The sequence below is a fragment of the Lepisosteus oculatus genome, chromosome 14, assembly GCF_040954835.1.
Source record: "Lepisosteus oculatus isolate fLepOcu1 chromosome 14, fLepOcu1.hap2, whole genome shotgun sequence".
Lineage (NCBI taxonomy): Eukaryota > Metazoa > Chordata > Actinopteri > Semionotiformes > Lepisosteidae > Lepisosteus > Lepisosteus oculatus.
Genome location: NC_090709.1, coordinates 53,922,006 through 53,945,100, shown reverse-complemented (window position 1 = coordinate 53,945,100; position 23,095 = coordinate 53,922,006). Strand labels below are relative to the sequence as shown.

At 48.9% G+C, this 23,095-nt stretch overlaps 4 non-coding genes across 4 annotated transcripts; 2 read left to right on the top strand and 2 right to left on the bottom strand.

The window, feature by feature from the left end:
• The first annotated feature begins 588 nt into the window (after positions 1-588).
• On the top strand, positions 589-660 carry trnap-agg (transfer RNA proline (anticodon AGG)). Its single transcript has one exon. It is a non-coding gene; the product is annotated as a tRNA-Pro (tRNA).
• Positions 661-14,935: 14,275 nt separating this feature from the next.
• trnaf-gaa (transfer RNA phenylalanine (anticodon GAA)) lies at positions 14,936-15,008 on the top strand. Its single transcript has one exon. It is a non-coding gene; the product is annotated as a tRNA-Phe (tRNA).
• Positions 15,009-15,751: 743 nt separating this feature from the next.
• Positions 15,752-15,823, bottom strand: trnah-gug (transfer RNA histidin (anticodon GUG)). The gene has a single exon. It is a non-coding gene; the product is annotated as a tRNA-His (tRNA).
• A 1,388-nt stretch (positions 15,824-17,211) lies between these two features.
• Positions 17,212-17,283, bottom strand: trnad-guc (transfer RNA aspartic acid (anticodon GUC)). Its single transcript has one exon. It is a non-coding gene; the product is annotated as a tRNA-Asp (tRNA).
• Positions 17,284-23,095: the final 5,812 nt, after the last annotated feature.

Genomic DNA, 23,095 nt, shown 5'->3' with positions numbered 1-23,095 from the left:
ATCTCACCGATACATTTTTGGTCTGTTTCTGTTGGGAGTCCGTCTTTCAGATCTCACCTAGCACAAGTCTCTGTGGCTGAAGTGGCCTCTCTACTTCAGCATCGTGCCCTCACTCAGCCATTAAAAATGTCACTCGGACTTCTGACATGCTGACATGAAATGTCAAGAGAGAGGGGCGGAGTGACGCTTAAGCCAGAGAGAAGATGAAAAGGGGGCGTGGCTGCGAAACGCTTGACAGCTGCACGATGCTCTCCATATAAGGCAGGACCACAGGCTAAAGGACACCTTTCGGCACATCAAGCTCTAAGCACACACCTGGAGGATGCGGGAATTGATCCTGCTATCTCCCACATGCAAAGCAAGCGCTGTACCATACAAGCCAACCCCCCTCGCTGGGACTTATGCCTCGGCGTCACCTAGTGCCGCTTGTTCCCCTCTTACCGGGCACAGTTCACTGCCCTTCGTCTGCAAGGCAGTCGTGTAATTGCAGCTTTCTTGACTTATTGATGAAGGTCTGACTGGACGAGCGAATGGCGCCTCTCCCCATCCTCAAGCTCGCTGACAGGTTGAAATGGAAAGTGCTGCGGTGGCTCGTTGGTCTAGTGGTATGATTCTCGCTTAGGGTGCGAGAGGTCCCGGGTTCAACTCCCGGACGAGCCCTCGTGTGCTCTTTTCCTCCTCTTCCACAAGACTGGGAACTGATATCCACATCACTTCGCAGCATCTGCTTATGGCAAACGATGGAATGTGACTAATGACTGAACGAGCCTGGTGAATTCTCATCACGTGGCACAATGAGAGCGTGCAGTCAGCTGTCCAAGGCGGCAACCTCATTGCTCGTTCAAAAGAACACGTACTGAAAACTCATCACCACTGTGTCGTAGATGAGCACCGCGATCGCTTGTTGTCATGCGTCCTTACTTGGGAAATGCAGAAGCAAAAACTGCCCTCTCTCAGCCACCAAAACGTGTGCGGCTCGCCTTGCGCTCTCTGCGCCTCACATATTTGTCGAGCTGTCTGCTCTTCTTTCTGTTGAAGTAATCAAGTTACGGGGCGTCCTGCAGCCTATGATGTTCTCACTGAGAGCTTTCAAGATTTGAAGGAAAACTACGAGTTTGATAAAAGAATCAATTTAAATGTTTCTTGAAAAACGGATCCTTCTAAATATCGGAAGTCCAACGTCTCATGGAAACTGTCTGTGTAACGGTCTAACGTGATAACGTGATAACCACTACACTCTGGAAACGGTGGGAAATTGTGCCCAGTGGCCCAGTGCTGAGCTACGCCAATGCTATTCAGGGGCTATTCAGGGGCCAATGCTATTCGATGTGAATTGAATGCTATTCAACTCGCCAATGCTATTCAGGGGTGGAAAAGGGTGGAGCCGTGTGTGTCTTTTGTTCAAAGACACCCCCATCTCAGAGCCGGAAGTACAGGCCTTCCTCCCGCAGGTCCACAAAGATGTTATTTTTTAAGAAGATCCTGCGAAAGTCGGCCATCCGCCTTTCAGCCCTGCAGTAGGCCAGGCTGAGAGAGAAGCAGTCCTTCACCCTGGCAATGTACACCCTGACAAGGTCTGGCTTCAGGCCATTGTACATCATGAGGTTCCTCCTCTCCCAGAGCTGTCCTCGTTAGGCTGAGGAGGAGGTTCACTAAAATGGCGTTAACCCCCCTATCAGACCCGCGGTACCCAAAGAGGAACAGCTCTTTCCAGGGCACCCCGTCAAGAACAGCTCCTCGAACAGAGCGAAACAGGCCATCCAGCAGATCCGTCAAGTACGCCCTGGCTCGAGCTGGGGGAAGATCTTATCCCAGAACACCTCTGAGACCGGCACTCTGAAGCGTTTCGCCAACATCAGCCTGTAGAACATGCTGGTTGTGCACCCCAGGAGGTCCACCCCACGGTCTCCCCACTTCACCCTCATCTCCGGCCAGGCCGGGCCTGCTGCCCCGTCTTGTAGATGGAGCTTCTCCAGCCAACTGTCCGGGAGACTGAGTTTGAGCTGCTCGTAATCCTGATGGATGTTACTGACTGGCAGCTCGTCGTCGACCTCTCGGACAGCGTCGACAATAGCCTGGGTGGGCAGAAACCCGTCTTTTACTTCATAAAGAAGATCCTTGACCTTGGATATGGCAGCCTCGTAGAGCCACCTGTTCCATCGAGACCCCAGCAGGGGGTTGAGGAACAGAGGCTGCTACAGAAGCTGGGCCCGGGTCTCCGGCGTGTAGGAGACATGCTGGGACATGAACTCCCCCCACTCCAGCAGGACCTCCCTGTAAAAGGGGGGCAGATGTTTTACCAGCCCCGGAGTCAGCCTCGTCAGGAAGTCTCCTGCCCTATGCCCCCACAAGTCTCGAGGGCCCGGGCGGTTGTACCCCGGCTCGCCCACTCCCCTCCCCTCCCCCACCTCCCTGTCCTCCCTCTCCACCCAATCCATCTCCACCACCTCCCCTTCCCCCTCCATCTTCATGCCCTGTAATTCCACCTCCTCCGTCCCTGCCCCATCCATCTCCAGACACCCATCCTCCATTCCTACTTCCACCACTTCTCCTACCTCCTGTGTAGTTGAAAAGTGAAATTAATTCTCCGGCCCGCGTGACAGTTCCCCCGCCCTTTCTGCCACATTCTCATTGCCAACACTTGCCGCTTCCTCTGCACCTCCTGTCTCCGCCACCGCAGAGACATCAGGGATGGGTCTGCGGACAACTCTTGAACTGGGCTTCAGGTTGGGCTGAGGCCTGACGTGGTGCCACTGGATCCCAGCCTTCGAGGGCCCAGGCGGTTGTACCCCGGCTTGCCCACTCCCCTCCCCCTCCTCCCTGTCCTCCCTCTCCACCCCATCCATCTCCACCACCTCCCCTTCCCCCTCCATCTTCATGCCCTGTAATACCCCTCCTCCGTCCCTGCCCCATCCATCTCCAGACACCCATCCTCCATTCCTTCTTCCACCACTTCCCCTACCTCTCCTCCCACGACCATATCCAACTCCCCTTCCTCAGTCTCTGCCAACGGTGCCTGCCAGAGTATTGAAGAGGCTCCCTCACCTGGCAGGGTGTCTTGTGGCCGCTGCAGGGCAACCGGGCGCTTCCCCTCAGGCTCCTCTGGGTCCTCGAGCGTCTCTTCGTTTGGGCCTATGTCCACCTTGCCAGGGTCTTTTCGCCGTTGCCGCTGCCGCTTGGTCACACGCCTCGCAGCAGCGCCTTTGCTGACCCCAGCAGGCTTCTCATGCCTGGACCCAGAAGAGGGCCCTGCTGGCTCACTGGTAAGCTGGGGAACCGCTGACGGTGATGGTGGTGGTGGTGCTGGTGCCGTCGCCTCCTCCCTCTGCCTCTCTCCCTGCACAGGCTGGGGTGTCAAAAGCCCACTGGTATGCTGAGGGGCCACCTCTGGTGGTGGTGGTGCCCGTAGGATCTCAGCTGCACCACGCTGCACCGCCGCATGTTGTGGAGCAACCTCCCTCTGCTTCTCTTGCGGCACAGAGTGGGATGCAGCAGGATTGTTAGGGCAACGGGGCGCCCCTGCTGGTGGAGATGCTGGCTGGTCCCCGGCTCCTTTCTGCTGCGCTGTACCCAGGATTGGAGGGGCCTCCCTCTGCCTCTCCCCCATCACCGGCTGGGGCGTTGCTGGCTCACTGGGGTCCTGGGGCGCCGCAGCTGGCAGCTCTCCATGCTCAGCTGCAGCGGCCACTCGTAGTCCATCTTCAACCCCCTCGGCGTTGCGGGCAGCTGCTCCTGCTCCGGCTGGATCTTCCGGCTCCGGCTCGCAGTTGCAGCTCATGAGCGCATGGAGGCAGTCCGGGCACTTGGCAGCGGTGCAGTTCCTGGCGCGGTGGCCGGGCTGTCTGCACTCATAGCAGAGGAACTCGGGGCAGTCCTTGGCAATGTGCCCCGAGTCCAGGCAGACATGACACACCCTTTGTTGCTGGTCGTGGAGCACCCTGAAGTACTGGTCCCCCTCTGCCGTGGCGAAGCGGGTGCTGTATGGCAACGAGGCTACATGCCATCAGCAATGGTGGTCCCAGGGTAGTGGCGCATCCTGATGTCCGAAATCACTCTCACCCCCCAGCTACTCAGCTTCTCCTTGATAGTCTCGTCTGAGATATATGCCGGGAGGTGGAGGAAGGAAACCACTACCTCCTTCTGCTCCAGCCAGCGGCAGGGTCCGCGTGTTCTTTTGAGTACAGAGTCAGTTCAAACTCTTTTGGCGTCTGGGGGCGGCAGGCAAAAAGAGAGCCCTCCCCACAGACGCCATGCACCGCTGCGATAATAGCACCCGCAGATGGTTTCTCCACACCGCTCACATCCACCACAACAGTATGCGCCCTTGCAAAAACCCGCCGTGGGGGTCAATCCGAATTCCTCATCCTTCTCTTTCCTACACCACTCTCCTCCTCCACTACAATAACATTCTCTGCCTCCATGTTTTTTCCTTCCATTAAAACACAAACAGGACTCAGAAAGCAACAAAAAAGCAACAACAAAAAACCAAAAGTCTCTCCCCTCCCCAAACAGCGCTAGGCTGAAGGGGAGGGCTTCAAAAATCAACCAAAAATTCACAAAAAAACACAAAAATTCACAAAAAACAAAGTCTTACTTGAGACAAACAAATGCTCTATTCCTCTCCTTCTTCCTGCTCTCACGCTGACCACGGCCCCTGTGACGTCAGAGGGCCTGCTCAAGGGGGTGTGGCCGTAAGCGAGAGCAGGGCTCAATGGCACCTTTCTTATAGATATGTTGCTGTGCTTTCCCAAATGAGGCCCCATCTCTCTGTTCATCTATGTAGTGCAGCCAATGAGAAGCTATTCATGCAGGCTGATTTAAAGATGTTTTCTATTGATAAGAGACAGCTCCCAAATGGGGATGCACTTAGCTAAGACTGGCTATCATGATCAATGGTCATCCATTGGCACCTATCTGTCTAGGGAGTGCCAGATGGACATCTGGACTGCATTCCTAAGTGTCAGGAGTAAGTGACTCATATCTCACCTTGATCAACCAATCAGGGACTGGTAGGGCCGAGTAACCCACGTGGGTCTCTGATGCCAACGAAACTTTCAGCCAATGAACAAGCTGAAGTTCCTCCAGGTAAAAACAGGCAACACAGAACTATTCAAAGGAGAACTCCAGGGGTGCGAGACAGTTCCAGGGCAGGACAGCCCAGGTGCAGAAAGGCTCCCAAGGGCAGGACATTCTCGCAGCGCGCCTCCTGACCATCCTGAGACTCAGCCCGGACAACCACGGAACGGCCAGTGTGTCAGAGTGCCAGAACTTTCCTCTATTCTAAGAGTCTAGAGCGGAGGTTACCAGAGAGTAACCAGAGGATCCACACGAGGTTAGCACCAGCAGCAAGCCTCGTGAACAGGTCAGAACTGTGGACAGCTGAATCACTATTCAGAACTAGCGCTTCATCAGGAACGAACCGGTATTCTTCCTCACCTGCTGGGACCCACAATCATCTTTTCTCCTGTGCACAAACTTTGCTAGTTAAAGCCAACACTAACTAGCCGGTCAGTGAGCATCAGCAGCGCACCGTCGCAAGCCACACAGCACAGCCTGGCACGGAGCCAGAGAGCCCGCAGGATATCTACATCCCCAGAGATTGGATGAGCATTCAACTGCACTGCATCAAAGCTCGAGAATTCAATTGTTATTCCAACCAGTTGATATCAATTTAATTCCTAAGAGTTATGTACTTGTTTTGAGTATCTAATGTAGAAGTTATAACCAAGTTCATTTACGAAACGGTCTAAATGAATGATATACTGAACGTATGTCCTCTTGATATATGTAACTCTTCGTAACTGATTGAATATATACCTTTTGTATTCTGATAACCGTCTCGATAAGATCTGTTAGGTTTACATGCATATTTTATGTATAAATATTTTATGTATAAATATTTTATTAATAAATATTTCTTCGTGTATTAGTACCTGTGTGTATGCGTTGTTTGAGTTATATCGCATGGTTGGATTCTAAGGCCATTAAAAGAATCATTTTATTATTTACTGCTACAATTAATAATTGTCCCAGTAAATGCCCAAACCCTACAGAACTGGTGCCTCGTGAGAGCACACTACAACTGTATTATTATTATTATTATTATTATTATTATTATTATTATTATTATTATTATTATTATTATTGAGAGACAGGCTCACTGTTCCTCAGGGTGGGACAGGAGATGACATACTGAATTATTATTATTGAGAGACAGGCTCACTGTATGTATTTGTATTACTGAGAGAGAGGTTCACTGTCTGTTCCTAATGCTGGGAAAGGAGATCACACACTGCATTATTATTATTGAGAGACAAGCTCACTGTTCCTCAGGCTGGGACAGGAGATCACACTGTATTATTATTATTGAGAGTCTGGCTCACTGTTCCCCAGGCTGGGAGAGGAGGTCACACACTGTATTATTATTATTATTGAGAGACAGGCTAACTGTCTGTTCCTCAGGCTGGGACAGGAGATCACACACTGTATTTTTATTATTGAGAGACAGGCTCACTGTTCCTCAGGCTGGGACAGGAGATCACACTGTATTATTATTATTGAGAGACAAGCTCACTGTTCCTCTGGCTGGGAGAGGAGGTCACACACTGTATTATTATTATTGAGAGACAGGCTCACTGTCTGTTCCTCAGGCTAGGACAGGAAGTCACACACTGTATTATTATTATTATTGAGAGACAGGCTCACTGTCTGTTCCTCACGCTGGGACAGGAGATCACACATTGTATTAATATTATTGAGAGACAGGCTCACTGTTCCTCAGGCTGGGACAGTAGATCACACTGTATTATTATTATTGAGAGACAGGCTCACTGTCTGTTCCTCAGATTTGGACAGGAGATCACACACTGTATTATTATTATCGAGAGACTTGCTCTTTCTTGACTGTTCCTTAGGCTGGGACAGGAGATGATAATCTGCTTTATTATTATTGAGACTGGCTCACTCCTGTCTGTTCCTCAAGATGGGACAGTGGATCACACACTATATTATTATTACTGAGAGACAGGATCACTTTCAATTCCCCAGACTGGGACAGAAGATCACACACTGTATTATTATTATTGAGAGACAGGCTCACTGTCTGTTCCCCAGGCTGGGACAGGAGATCAAAAACTGTTTTATTATTATTGAGAGACAGGCTCACTGTCTGTTCCACAGGCTGGGACAGGAGATCACACAGGTTATTTATATTATTGTTGAGAGACATGTTCACTGTCTGTTCCTCTGGCTGGGGCAGGAAATGACACACTGTATTATTATTATTGAGAGACAGGCTCGCTGTCTGCTCCTCAGGCTGGGACAGGAGATCACACACTGTATTATTATTATTGAGAGACAGGCTCACTGTCTTTTCCTCAGGCTGGGAAAGGAAGTCACACACTGTATTATTATTATTGAGAGACTGGCTCACTCCTGTCTGTTCCTCAGGTTGGGACAGGAGATCACACACCGTATTATTATTATTGAGAGACGGGCTGACTGTCTGTTCCTCAGGCTGGGACAGTGGATCACATACTATATTATTATAACTGAGAGACAGGCTCACTTTCTATTCCCCAGACTGGGACAGAAGATCACACACTGTATTATTATTGAGAGACAAGCTCACTGTCTGTTCCTCATGCTGGGACAGGAGATCACACAATGTATTATTTTTATTGAGAGACAGGCTCACTGTCTCTTCCTCAGGCTGGGACAGGAGGTCACACACTGTATTATTATTATTGATAGACAGGCTCACTGTTCCTCAGGCTGGGACAGGAGATTACACTTTATTATTATTATTATTATTGAGAGACAGGCTCTCTGTCTGTTCCTCATGCTGGGACAGGAGATCACACTCTGTATTATTATTATTGAGAGATAGGTTCACTGTCTGTTCCTCCGACTGGGACAGGAGATTACACGGTTTATTAATATTATTGTTGAGAGAAATGCTCACTGTCTGTTCCTCTGGCTTTGGCAGGAAATGACACACTGTATTATTAGTAATGAGAGACAGGCTCAGTGTTCCTCATGCTGGGACAGGAGATCAAAAACTGTATTATTATTATTATTGAGAGACAAGCTCACTGTTCCTCAGGCTGGGACAGGAGATGACACATTGTATTATTATTGAGAGACAGGCTCAGTGTTCCTCAGGCTGGGACGGGAGGTCACACACTGTATTATTATTATTGAGAGACAGGCTCACTGTCTGTTCCTCAGGGTGGGTCAGGAAGTCACACACTGTATTATTATTATTGAGAGACAGGCTCACTGTCTTTTCTTCAGGCTGGGAAAGGAATTCACACACTGTATTATTATTATTGAGAGACAGGCTCACTGTCTTTTCCTCAGGCTGGGAAAGGAAGTCACACACTGTATTATTATTATTGAGAGACTGGCTCACTCCTGTCTGTTCCTCAGGTTGGGACAGGAGATCACACACCGTATTATTATTATTGAGAGACGGGCTGACTGTCTGTTCCTCAGGCTGGGACAGTGGATCACACACTATATTATTATTACTGAGAGACAGGCTCACCTTCTTTTCCCCATTCTGGGACAGAAGATCACCCACTGTATTATTATTGAGAGACAGGCTCACTGTCTGTTCCTCATGCTGTGACAGGAGATCACACTCTGTATTATTATTATTGAGAGATAGGCTCACTGTCTGTTCCTCAGACTGGGACAGGAGATCACACGGTTTATTAATATTATTGTTGAGAGACATGCTCACTGTCTGTTCCTCTGACTGGGGCAGGAAATGACACACTGTATTATTAGTATTGATAGACAGGCTCAGTGTTCCCCAGGCTGGGACAGGAGATCACACACTGTATTATTATTATTTAGATACAGGCTCACTGTCTGTTCCTCTGGCTGGGACTGGAGATCAAACACTGTTCTATTATCATTGAGAGACAGGCTCACTGTCTCTTCCTCAGGCTGGGACAGGAGGTCACACGCTGTATTATTATTATTATTGAGAGACAGGTTCACTGTCTGTTCCTTAGGCTGGGACAGGAGATCACACACTGTATTATTATTATTGATAGACAGGCTCTCTGTTCCTCAGGCTGGGACGGAAGGTCACACACTGTATTATTATTATTGAGAGACATGCTCACTGTCTGTTCCTCTGGTTGGGGCAGGAAATGATGCACTGTATTATTATTATTGAGAGACAGGCTCGCTGTCTGCTCCTCAGGCTGGGACAGGAGATCACACACTGTTGTAGTGTGCTCTCACGAGGCACCAGGTCTGTAGGGGTTTGGGCATTTACTGGGACAATTATTAATTGTGGCAGTAAATCACAAAATTGATTCTTTTAATGGTCTTAGAATCCAACCATGCGATATAACTCAAAAAACGCACACACAGGTACTAATACACGAGGATACATTTATTAATATATGGAATATGCATGTAAACCTAACAGATCTTATCGAAAAGGTTATCAGAATACAAAAGATATATATTCATTCAGTTACAGTTACACATATCAAGAGGACATACGTTCAGTATATCATTCATTTAGACCGTTTCGTAATTGAACTTGTTTACAACTTCTACATTAGATACTCAAAACAAGTACATAACTCTTAGGAATTAAATTGATATCAACTGGTTGGGATAACAATTGAATTTTTGAGCAGTAATGCAGTGAAGTGGAATACTCATCCAATCTCTGGGGATTTAGGTCTCCTGCGGGCTCAATGGCTCCGTGCATGGGTGTGCTGTGCGGCTTGCGACGTTGCGCTGCTGATGCTCTCTGAAGACCGGCTAGTTAGTTTTGGCTGAAACTAGCGAAGTTTGTGCACAGGAGAAAAGATGACTGTGGGTCCCAGCAGGTCAGGAAGAAGACCAGTTCATTCCTGATGAAGCGATAGTTCTGAATAGTGATTCAGCTGTCCACAGTTCCGACCTGTTCACGAGGCCTGCTGCTGGTGCTAACCTCGGGTGGATCGTTTGGTTACTCTCTGGCAACCTCCGCTCTCGACTCTTAGAACAAAGGAAAGTTCTGGCACTCGGACACACTGGCCGTTCCGTGGTTGTCCAGGCTGAGTCTCAGGATGGTCAGGAGGCGCGCTGCGAGAATGTTCTGCCCTTGGGAGCCTTTCTGCTCCTGGGCCGTCCCGCCCTGGAATTGTCTCACAGCCCTGGAATTCTCCTTTGAATTCCCTTTAGAATAGTCTTGGAGCTCTGTGTTGCCTGTTTTTACCTGGAGGAACTTCAGCTCGTTTATTGGATGAAAGTTTCATGGGCATCAGAGACCCACGTGGGTTACTCGGCCCTACCAGTCCCTGATTGGTTGATCAAGGTGAGATATGAGTCACTTACTCCTGACACTTAGGAATGCAGTCCAGATGTCCATCTGGCACTCCCTAGACAGATAGGCGCCAATGGATGCCCATTGATCATGATAGCCAGACTTAGCTAAATGCATCCCCATTTGGGAGCTGTCCCTTATCAAAAGAAAACATCTTTAAATCAGCCTGCCTGAATAGGTTCTCTGTGGCTGCACCACAGAGATGAAGAGAGAGATGGGGCCTCATTTGGGAAAGCACAGCAACACTTAATTCTGTCTTATTAACAAGCATTGCCGCTACAATTAGTAGGAAGAAAGATACAATATTTTGAAAATGTAATATGTTTTAAAGGATTAAAGGGAAAATAAATACTTTATATACGCAAACTAATTCTACTGAGCTCCTCTAAACAATATCGCCTGAAGAATTGTCAAAGCACAGTGTATCAATTTGGGTGACAGTGGGGGAAAAGGATCACAGCATTGAAAACCACAAGGCTTATTTTCAACAACAAAATTTGTGCTTGATAATATTTGACAAAAAAATGAATATTACACGCACGGAAATCAATATTTACCATTAGGGTAGAATGCAGCATAGAACAGTTGGATAGAAGGTTAGTGTAACTCTATAGTGCATCACAGAGGCTGGTCTCTTCCCCTCATTATGCAGGCTGACTTGTTCACAGTGAACTGTCCTCCAGCGATAGTCAGCTGTAATCACTGATGCAGGCATGATGTTAATACTCTGACAGCATCTTGGCTGATTTGGTTAAAGTGTTTTCCTATTAAACAGGAGATTCTGCGTTCAAATCCCAGCAGTGTCTTTCTTCTTGTCTTGTCTTACAAAATGTATCACTATGGATGATTACATGCAGCTTGATTTTGTTTAATGCAAGTTTTCATTCCCTTTCTGATGGCTCTCTACAGTAATTTTTAAAAGTACTAATCGGGATGGATTACTGTACATATCCTCAGTAAAGGGGAATATATAAGTAGTGACTATCCAAATTGCATTTTTGTGTGAAACACATTTCAGAAAATCGAAAACCAATTTTCAAAACTCACAATAACAAGACAAAGGCAAAACATAAGTTCACTTGCACTTTATGCATATTTACCACAACCTTGCCTTCTGATCATAAAAAGTCTTAATTTTAATATAGCAGTTTTAAATGGGACATTCAGAACATGGCATATGAGAATATATGGTTAACCGAGGATGAGCAAAGGATGATCGCACTTTCTGCTTATTGCTATGAACCTACCCCTGGTTATAAAAATGTCTCAAAATTCTGACACTGAGGTGTGAGACACAATGTAACAGGCTCTCATAATCCCGAAATACAAGAAATTTTACTGTAGCGTTTTATAAATTTGACCCTGTGAACATTGCATGTCCCTCCATCCTCATTACCAAAACATCTCAATGTCCCGACACTATGTACTTTTGTAATTACAACAATTCACTGTTTCATTTATGAGTTGTGACATTGTGAACATGGCATGTTAAAGTATTTAGAAAATCTAGATCAGAACAGGCTAAATGCAATTCCTAGTGATTTATCATTTTCTTACTTTCTAAATGAAAAAAATATTTTTTCAGTGATTATGACACTTCAGTATGACATAAAATATGCTTCAATGACAGAATAAATAATAATAATAAATAATCATCGGAAAAATACCCAATGTGGACATTCATAGTTGTGACTATAGGAATGTTAGATATCGGGTGAGTAGCTGCGTCAGCATGCGTAGGCTGCAAAGGAACAAGTAAAGGACTATTCCTGCTGAAAAGAGAAGAAAAGAATCACAATGTTTCGGCTGTGGAGCCTTCTTCAGGTGTGAGAAAGACAGGGCAGTAAGCAAAGATAATTGTCTTTTTATCTTTGCTGAGTGCAGTTTATCGCTGATGACAACATCAAAGACATTAAGGAGTTTTTACAGCTAACAGCTCCACATCAACTTCCTTACATAACTAACCTCGTCAGATCCCTCAACTCCCAACTCTTCCAGTTTCTCACTTCAGAGAAGGAAAAAAAACTCAAAATCCTCTACAGAGAAAAACCATCAACACCCTTATCACCTCCACCAATCCTAACCTTGGTGTTACTACACCCTCTGACCTTTCCCTTTCACCCCTTTGCATCCTCAGCTAACATATTTTAATAGTACAACAAAATTACAATAGATTGTACAGTATTTATGTTTAAAATTAAGGTAAATATGTCAAAATATCGAAGTCCAAATGCACGGTGCTAATGTAACAATGCTTGCATGTTCTTAAACAAATCTGCATTGTATTTTTAAAATATTTCAACAGAGGATGCAACGGGGGTATTAATGACGACTCGACTTTTTCTTGGGTGAATATGGTTTTCTGGGGAGTTGCGATGTTGGGCATACAGTAATTGGACATTTCCCGGTGATTCTGACACCTGTTAAGCACTCGCATTTCCTGCAAATATTAAAATGGTTAAGGTTTCGCTGAGAAATCCAATCGACCTTTGCGAAGACAATGTTTGCATCACATAAGAAACACGTCTCTGGGTGGACTCGAACCACCAACCTTTCAGTGAACAACCGAACGCGCCACACAGACAGAATGGTGGGTCCGTGTCTCGCATCACAACTTTCAGGTTAGGCTGGTAATATTTCTTCTGCACTGATAATCATGAATTGAATTTAATTTCTCGCAAGCTGTGTGAATTTCTTGAAATACAAGTTTTCCAGAAAGGAAATGAATACATGCATTCAACGAAATCAAGCCCTTTGTGATAGTCCGAAATGGTACGTTATGTACCACGAGATAGGAAAAAAAACATGACTGGGATTTTAACCTACGTGACCTACGGTACCAGACCGGAGTAAAGTTAGCTTGAAGTTCGAAAACGATTTTGGCACGCCTGTAGCGTTTACACGAAACCTCTTAGAATCGCAAGAATACTTGCTTTGTGTATAAAATACATTGTGAATGCTTTCTCAGCCTTTACTTTTTCGTTTATATGACATTTTTTTGACCAATCACGAATATTCTTTTGTCCATATCTTCGCAACGGAAGCACAGAACGCCTTCAAACCAAATACATTTTAAAGACCACGACATGTGGATATTTCCACAGCCTCTACATCAAAGTATCAGTGAGCTAATTATCTTTTTTTAAACCTCCGGTTTTTCATCGATGCGTAATTACGCACTAACTGGAACCTGGGGGACCGCTGTATACACAAGATCTCAACGCGAGAAATACTGTTCAATACGGCTTCATGCGAAAAACCCGTATATGACTATAGGCAACAGAATAGTGCAGTCTCCAATTACTCAGACTGTAAGCACGCGAATAAAGCTTTGTCTGAATTCTGAAACCCTTTCTTTACGTCCTGTTTTCATTCAGGTAAGAGTCAACTATATGCACAATACTACTGACAGCAGGAAGATTAAAATATTCTTTACTCAGCAGCTTATTAAAAACAGCTCCCATGATGTTCAAACCGATTTTTTACACAGAACACTGACACAGCTTTGCGTTCTGAATCTCTTTTTCTCGTGCGTTTATTTAATGTGGCACAATGCACTGGGATAGGGGTATTCTGTTCACAAACCAATAGCATTTAAACCACAGCACCCACAATGCTGCAAGTAAGTGTTTTGCACACTAAGCAAAGAGCGATGTCTTCCTCGTTAGTATAGTGGCGAGTATCCCCACCTGTCACGCGGGAGACCGGGGTACATCAGGACGTGCATTGAAGTGAAAGCAGTATGCGCTGCGACATCCACTGTGCAGATCCCGCCACACTAAGAGGTGAGTGGGTCTTTTCGATCACAGCGCTAGGCGAATCCCCAAACAGTGTGCGTGGCAACAAACGAAACAGGCCTGTTTCAGCCCGGTTTCGATCCGGGGAAATCAGGCCCAGTAGTGGCGGGATCTGTACAGTGCATGTCGCAGCGCTTCAATGTGCTTCCTGATGTCCTACCCCGAGAACAGAAAAGACAGCGTCCGCAGCAACAACAGCTCAGGTCTCTGCACAGGAGCTAAGCTGCCCCCATCTCCTCTGCTCTGCTCTGCTCTGCGGCTCCTGCGGAGTGGAGTCCTGCCTGGAGCCGTGTTTGCAGGCGGCAGCTCCCCGCGCCCTGTCTGTGGGTCGTGTCCAAGAGCTCCTGGGAGGAAGAGAGAGCCCTCCCACTCGGGGGCTTTTCCACGGTCTGTGTGAGGAGGGGCGGGTGTGTCCAGTAGCTTATCGAGCGGAAGCCTGGGGCGGCGGAGAGCTGTGATCGTGCAGACCTTGAGGTGTCACCTCTTTGTCTGCTTTCCCGCCCCCCCTCCGCCCAAGCTCTGCTCCAAAGTAGCCCGGCAACCCCTCACACCTGCACGTGTCACAACCTAAGGTGCGGTCATGAGACACCCATGGGGTGTCGTTCTGTTCTTGCTAATTGTTTCCTGCCCGTCGCAGGCAGGAGTCCATGCGAGGAAGATGCGCTGGACAGAGCTCAGAGGGCGCAGCTGGGTGGCTTTCCTTCTGAGTGACGTTCCTGCAACACTCTCCCGCTACTCTTGGTGCGCTCATGCCAGAACACAGGAAGGCTGGAGCAGGTGGCTGTGGACTTTGCGCACCGCCGAAATAGCTCAGTTGGGAGAGCGTTAGACTGAAGATCTAAAGGTCCCTGGTTCGATCCCGGGTTTCGGCATTTTGTTTCATCGCGCCCTTTGTTCCTCTCTCCAGCGCCACCTGCCTAAAGTGACGCGTCCCTTTCTCAGCCCGAAACGCAAGCGAGACACCAGCAGCGGTCCCTACAGGTTTCCGTAGTGTAGCGGCTATCACGTTCGCCTAACACGCGGAAGGTCCCAGGTTCGAGAGCCTCGTTTTGCACGCTACTGTACTTCACAGAGGTCTTGAGCGACCGGTCATTTGTTCCCAATGTATTTCCGGTGCCTTCGTGCACTCTTGTACCAAACGCACGTTCCTTCTGTACGCGGAGCCGATCATTTGCAATTGGGCTGTGCCGACAGACCAGGACGAGCTCTGTCGGCTCAAAAGCAGCGCAGGACCTGCAAGAACAACAGAAAGATTAGCATCCAGCGGGGGCCTCTTAGTGAGCCCAAGAGCTCATCAAGAATCGGCTCCAGCAACAGGGCTGGGCGCATTGTTCCATTCTCCGCCCACTCTCGGTGTAAACAAGTCCCTCCTGGTCTCTGCTTGAAATGCACTTTCCTGCGTTTGCTTTGGTGTAACTGGCTTCCCCTGCATGGGCGAATGTGAAGAAGATCCTTAGTAAGTCATTGAAGAAAACCGAGAAGAGGTCGGAGTGGCCTCTGTCGTTCATCAACGATCCAGTCAGGCAGTACTCCTCTGTAAAGCGCCGTTCGTTCACGTCGATTGGCTTTTTTTTGCCTTCATTCGTGCGAGTAGTAAAAGCAGACGCCCCTATTCTGCCGTGACCCGGATTCGAACCGGGGTTGTTGCGGCCACAACGCAAAGTACTGACCACTATACGATCACAGCGAGTTACCAAGACACACGCGGCAGGGCGGAAAGGGCTGTGCTCTCTTCGTGTGACATAATTCGGAAAAGTCCTGACGTTGGATTTCAACTGAGCCCCAGTATACATCGACCCTTCGACACTCTGAGTGACAACTCTCTTGCGTGTTTTCTCATAGTTATGTAGTTTGCTTGCATGATGCCGGGAACAGCATGGTTGTTCGCTGCCATATAGTCTAGCGGTTAGGGTTCCTGGTTTTCACCCAGGCGGTTCGACTCGGTTTTGCCTCCTGCTTTCCAAAAGATCAGCACCGTGTACGAAAGAGCCGCATTAAAACTACTCGAACGTGCAAAACGTGCGAGAAGAGGGGGCGCTTGTTTCCAACCGAAACTTCTCGCGTGTGAGACGAGCTGATCATCGCTGTGGGAGGGTTACTCTGGTAGACAGGGCTGACCTTCGGCAATAGGATTTATAGTCTCCAAGATGATATTTGCACTTTCTGGAGAGGCGATTTTCTCCACTTCAGTAGCCCGATTTCGTCGATTGCGTGGAGAGGGCTGTAGAATGTGGCGCCGCCTTTCCTGCTCCGTCCATGACAGGCGTGCTGGTCTCTGGAGAGAGAGCACAGTCCATCAGCGCACTCCAATAAAGGAACTGGAAGCAGCTAAATCGCATTGGCGAAGCTCAGCGCTGGGCCGCTGGGCACGTCTTACCACCGTTTCCGTAGTGTAGTGGTTATCACGTTCGCCTCACACGCGAAAAGTCCCCGGTTCGAAACTGGGCGGAAACAGGCATCTGTTGTCGCCAGGCACAAAAGGGGATTGGGGATTCGCCTAGCGCTGTGATCGAACAGACCCACTGGACCCACCTCTTAGTGTGGCGGGATCTGCACAGTGCATGTCACAGCGCATCCTGCTTTCACTTCAAGGCGCGTCCTGATGCACCCCAGTCTCCCGCGTGACAGGTGGGGACAGGTGACAGGTCCTATACTAACGAGGAAGACATCGCTCTCGCCAACCCCCAGCATCGTGTCCCGACCCAGCATGCTGGAAGCCGACGCGTGCTGTGATTCCTTTACGGAGCAGAAATGACAACCGAGGAGCCGAGAGATCATGTCAGCATTTCGCGTCTGAACGGAAAACACAAACGACCAACTCGGAATGACTTGCCTTTGACGCTTCTCAAAGCGTTCTTTGTGCATCGAACAGACCCACTCACCTCTTAGTGTGGCGGGATCTGCACAGTGCATGTCGCAGCGCTTCCTGCTTTCACTTCAATGTGCTTCCTGATGTCGAGTCGTGTGCCGTGCGGAGGCTCTGAAAGCGAGAGCAATGAAAAGGTGCACGACGCTGTGAAAGAAAACAGAGAAGTGAAAGGCAGTCATTTCTCTAAGGAGGTGAAAGAAAAGCTACTCCCCGTCGGGGAATCGAACCCCGGTCTCCCGCGTGACAGGCGGGGATACTTGCCACTATACTAACGAGGAAGACATCGCTCTCTCCAACCCCCGGCATCGTGTCCCGACCCAGCATGCTGGAAGCCGACGCGTGCTGTGATCCCTTTACGGAGCAGAAATGACAACCGAGGAGCCGAGAGATCATGTCAGCATTTCGCGTCTGAACGGAAAACACAAACGACCAACTCGGAATGACTTGCCTTTGACGCTTTTCAAAGCATTCTTTGTGCACGACGACTGCGCCGCCTAGCAGCAACAGGGGTTTATGGCAGGAAAGGGGGTTAACTGATAAGGATTCCAGATGCGAGGGGGCATAATCTTAAACTGACCATTTGGCCAGGGTCTCTTAACTGGCCAAATACCATGACCCCCCCCTTACCATAACACCGAATGACGTCTGAAGCAGCAAGGAAGGACTATATAACCTAAAAGTTTGTACCGGCACATCGAACAATACTTCGGTTTTGTTGTTTCTTGTGGGAAACAAGACTTCGGCTTTATTGTTCCTTGCATGCAATACACTCATCTGTTTTACTTCATCTCGGGATCCAGAACCTTATTCTTTCTGTTACAACAAATTTGGCGTAGTCGGCGGATGCTCCAGAAGGCGCAGAACTTCCCATCAGCAGGAGAGACGGTCAGCGCTCACATTACTAAGAGGTAAGGACTCCTCTTTTTTAAAAAAAAAAAAGTCCCGACTCTCTCTGATTGATTGGGAAATCTCTGCTCCCTGCGAGAATCGCCTGAGATGACGGAGTAAACGTGAGTTCCTGAATTCCTCTGGCCCGGGGAAGACACCGGTGTATGTAATGGGTGGTTTGCTGCAAGCCCAGAATTTGGTCTGGCAGGCGGTCCGCGGTATTGTGTACAGGCGTTCGAAGCTGGTGTAGGCATCCCACACCGACAGATTGAAGAAACTGAGTCTCTTTAGTCTGAAGGGAGTGTCTCACACTGACAGGCCGGAGGAACTGAGTCTCTTTAGTCTGAAGGGAGTGTCTCACACTGACAGATTGAAGAAACTGAGTCTCTTTAGTCTGAAGGGAGTGAACCCAGGTGCCCTGTGCTGAGCCAGGATCAGGATGGAGTGGCGATTGCCATGATCCGGCGAGCACAAAGCTTCATCAGCTGCCCTTTGCCACAGGAGGTAAGAGGATGTCCAGTGATGACGTGCTTCCCTGTCCATCGTGGCAGTGAACAGGTCCTGGTTACAGGATCTCTAAAAAAGGGAATAAAGACTGAAATCAGATCCGACCCACCATGCTGCCACGGCGACGGTGCACTGCCCAGTGAAAGTGGCAGCCTGTCCCTAGACTGTGGGTGGAAACTGGAGCACCTGGAGGAAACCCCCACAGACCAGGGAGAGAACATGCAAACTCCACACAGACAGCACCCACACCCCAGGTCCAGCACTGTGAAGCACTCCCGACGATGCGGAAGGGCTTTTACAAATGAGTGTGTAACTCACACTGGTGCCCAGGATGGCCTGCTACCGGAACGCAACCTAATTTTCTTCATGCAGTTTGTTCGAAGCGGTTCACAGGAGCTGGAGGTGAGGACTGAGCTGGGGTCCAGTGTGCGAGAGTGACTGCTGATGTCACGTGTGTGTGTGTGTGTGTGTGTGTGTGTGTGTGTGTGTCTGGATCATTGTGAGCACCATCAGGTTTGTGTATTTGTTTAAACAAGAGGACGTCTCTGTACGGGTCTGACTCTGTGTGAAGGTGCAGCTCTAACTGTGTCTATCTCTCTAGCTGTGAGCGCCTGTCTATCTCTACAATGCATGAGGGGCTAAATCTGCCTCCGAGAACCCGACTTTTCAGAAGAAAAATCTATGAAAAGGCACGGCCTGGCCCTCTTCTCTTGCTCCCGACGTATAACACACTGGGGGATGAAGCTGGTGTCTTCAGCTGTAACCCTAGCTATTTATGCAAACAGCTCTTTTATGAAAAGCAGCTCTAGGCCTAGACAAGAGGAACAGATAAAACAAATCTTGGACTTATGACTTATTCAAAGCAGACTGAGTGCTGCTATACTGTATGTAGGAGCCAGAGATGAAGAATGAGCTATTTAAGGAAATCAGGAGTGTGAGGGAGGGACTGTGTGCTTTTCCTCCCAAAAGAGAAGGCTTGTGGTTCTTTATGCTTTTCTGCACAGGCTGCCAACGTTTGGGTTCTTGGTTTGAATGCTCGAGTTGTCAGGCTGGCGTTTTTTGTTCCTGTTGGAGCCCATAATTGTGAACAAGGCGCTTGAGGACGTCTCTGTGCGGGTGTGTGTTTGTAATGACGTGTGTGTGCCTCTCTGTTTCAGTATAAAAAATGCATTTAAGACATTCAGCCTTTTCATGTTCCTAATATTCTTTCTTTCTCGACAATAATAACTAAGGTGGCTGCTGGAAGAGGTGTTAATGGGGCCAGCAGGGGGTGCTCACCCTGCGGTCTGTGTGGGTCCTAATGCCCCAGTCTAGTGATGTGGACACTGGACTGTAAACTGGCGCCGTCCTTCGGATGAGACGTAAAACCGAGGTCCTGACTCTCTGTGGTCATTAAAAATCCCAGGGTGTTTCTCGAAAAGAGTAGGGGTGTAACCCCGGTGTCCTGGCCAAATTTCCAAAAAGGCCATTGGCCCTTACCAATCATGGCCTCCTAATAACCCCCATTTATGAATTGGCTTCATTACTCTGCTCTCCTCCCCACTGATAGCTGGTGTGTGGGGAGCGTTCTGGTGCACTATGGCTGCCGTCGCATCATCCAGGTGGATGCTGCACATTGGTGGTGGTGGAGGGGAGTCCCCATGTCCTGGAAAGTGCTTTGAGTGGAGTGTCCAGAAAAGCACTATATAAGTGTAAGCAATTATTATTCATTATAATGTAATAAGTCAATTTTTTCTCACCCCTCCATTGCAAGGCATACACAGCACAAACACCAGGAACAATTATCTCAGAAGCCAGTTAACCTCCCAAAAGAAATAAAAGGTGTTAAAAGTAAGTATCTCCTTTAGGTGAGGACAGACTGGATCAAACAAAAACAACATTTGAAGTGAATTGCAAATGTATTGAGTTGTGATGCAACTGTAACTTGAACCTAACATGACTGGGGCGAGCATTTTTGAAATTGCATTTTCACAGCTGAAATACAAAATGAAGCTGATCGCAGTCCAAACTCAAGGTATTGTTGTAAAACTAAATATTCAACATGTTTCTACCTGTCCCTTTTCAGCTCACTCGGAAGTCCATAGCCTGCAGCCTGGTGCCTCTCTCTCTCTCCCTCTCCACACTGCTGGTCCAGTGGAGGTGCTGTTTGATCCTGCAGGATCTGTCCAGTCTCGTATAGTCTTACTGAGCAGCGCAGGGCTCCCTGGCCCCAGGTACGAACAGTGAGTGTCAGTGCAGAACAGCTCTCTGACACTCCGCTCCCTCACTCCAGCTGATCAGGGCAACTACACAGAGAGAGACCTTAAGGGAAGCAGTATCAGCACTGTGATCGTCACTGTGGGTGGTAAGCAGGTCTACAGTAGGGTCACTAGAGGGCTCTATATTCTTGACAGAGTGTGTTCTTATATCATCCTCTGTCCTGATCGTCTTTCAGCTCACAGAGACACTGTCACCCTGCAGCCTGAAGCCTCTCTGTCTGTCCCTCTGTTCACTGGAGAGCCAGTTGAGGTGCCGTTTGATCCTGCAGGAGGTGGAAACTGGACCTCAGTGTGTTCTGTCCAGAGCAGCACAGCCAGCTGTGTCCCCCAGTACAGTTTTTTATTTTTATTTTTGATGATTAGCCATATGTTGATTACAATATTGTACATAATGTATAATTTGAACTCGATATTTTTCAGGAGTGAATGATTGTATATTTTCAGAATAAATTTCGAAACCAAATTATTGTCCCTCGATCTCTGTCTCTCTCTCGCCCTGCTGTCTGTCTGTCCCTGCCTCTCTGTCTCTCTCTTTCAGCCCCGTCTGTCAGTCTGTCTGTCCCTCGATCTGTCTCTCTCTCTCTCTCTCCTTCCTCTCTCTCTCTCGGTTTGTTTGTCCCTCAATCTCAATCTTTCTCTTTGCCCGCTGTCTTTCTGTGCCTTCATCTCTGTCTCTCTCTCCTTCCTTTCTGTCTGTCTTTCTGTCTGTCCTGCGTTGTCCCAGCTGGGCCTGTCTCCCTGACTCTCTGCCTTCAGCTCTGTTCGCCGATGTCCCACCAGCCCGTCTCTCTCTCAGCCTGTCTCTTGACTTGCAGGAGGAAGAGGAGGTGGAGACAGCTCCTCCGGCAGGAGAGAGGAAGAAGGTCAGTGCTGGTCCCACCCTGCCTCCTGTCCTGTCTGTGGTGGAGTTTCGCCGTCTTGTCTGTCCCTGGGTCTCATTGTCTCTCTCTCTTTCAGCCCTGTCTGTCAGTGTCTCTCTCCTCCTCCTCTCTGTCCTGTGGTGTCCAGTCAGTGTGTCTCTCTCCTCCTCCTTTCTGTCCTGTGGTGTCCAGTCAGTATGTCTCTCTCCTCCTCCTCTCTGTCCTGTGGTGTCCAGGCAGTGTGACTCTCTCCTCCTCCTCTCTGTCCTGTGGTGTCCAGGCAGTGTGTCTCTCTACTCCTCCTCCTCTCTGTCCTGTGGTGTCCAGTGGGTCAGTATTAGTGGGCTACACCCAGGCTCACTCACCGCGATTGTGATCTCAGCAGAGTCTCTGTGCTCTTGGGACACTTGACTCACCTGTCTCTCTCTTCCTCTCCCTGTGCTGTCCCTCTCCTGCCCCCTCTCTCCCTCCTCGGACTCCAGCTGGAGGAGGTCCAATCAGCACCTCCTGTGAGACAGAAGAATTAGAAGGTGGGTAATGCTCTGATCCTCTCTTTACTCTTGTCCAGTGTCCAGTCAGTGTCCAGTCAGTGTGTCTGTATGAACCCCTCTCTCTCAGTGCAGTGTTCATGTACTGGAGTGTCCAGTCAGTGTGTCTGTATGAACCCCTCTCTCTCTCTCTCAGTGCAGTGTTCATGTACTGGAGTTTCCAGTTGTGTGTCTGTATGAACCCCTCTCTCTCTCTCAGTGCAGTGTTCATGTACTGGAGTGTCCAGTCCGACTCTTAACGTGACTCTCCTGTCTCTGCTTCAGAAGCGCTGGTGCGTCTTTTTAAACTCCCTGAGCTGCGTGTCGGTGGAGAGCGATGATCAGGACGAGCTGATGGAGGCGGTGAAGACTGTAGGTCAGGAGAGGAAGAGCGAGGGAGAGGAGGAGCAGGCTGCCGGGAAGGACAAGAAGAAGAAGAGGAGGTGCAGGTGAGCAGACAGGGGGGCGCCGCCCGGTCGTGTCTGTGATTCAAGGAAGAGTCAAGCAAGTCTCCTCTTGCTGTTTGATGTCATGGTGACGTCTGTGTCTGTGTCCCTCACACCTGCAATAACAATATTCTTTCTAGGTTCCTTTCCTGGTTCTGTGCCAGCTAAGATCGGAGTCGCCTTCCCCACCAAGGACTGGACTGGACTGGACTGGAGCTGAGGGACACCAGACTGGACTGGACTGGAGCCAAGGGACACCAGACTGGACTGGACTGGAGCTGAGGGACACCAGACTGTGCTGGACCGAAGCTGAGACCCCAGACTGCACTGGACCGGAGCTGAGGGACACCAGACTGGACTGGACTGGAGCTGAGGGACACCAGACTGTGCTGGACCGAAGCTGAGGGACCCCAGTCTGGACTGAAGCTGAGGGACCCCAGACTGTGCTGGACCGAAGCTGAGGGACCCCAGTCTGTGCTGGACTGAAGCTGAGGGACACCAGACTGGACTGGACTTTAGCTGAGGGACCCCAGACTGGACTGGACCGGAGCTGAGGGGCCCCAGACTGGACTGGACCGAAGCTGAGGGACCCCAGTCTGTGCTG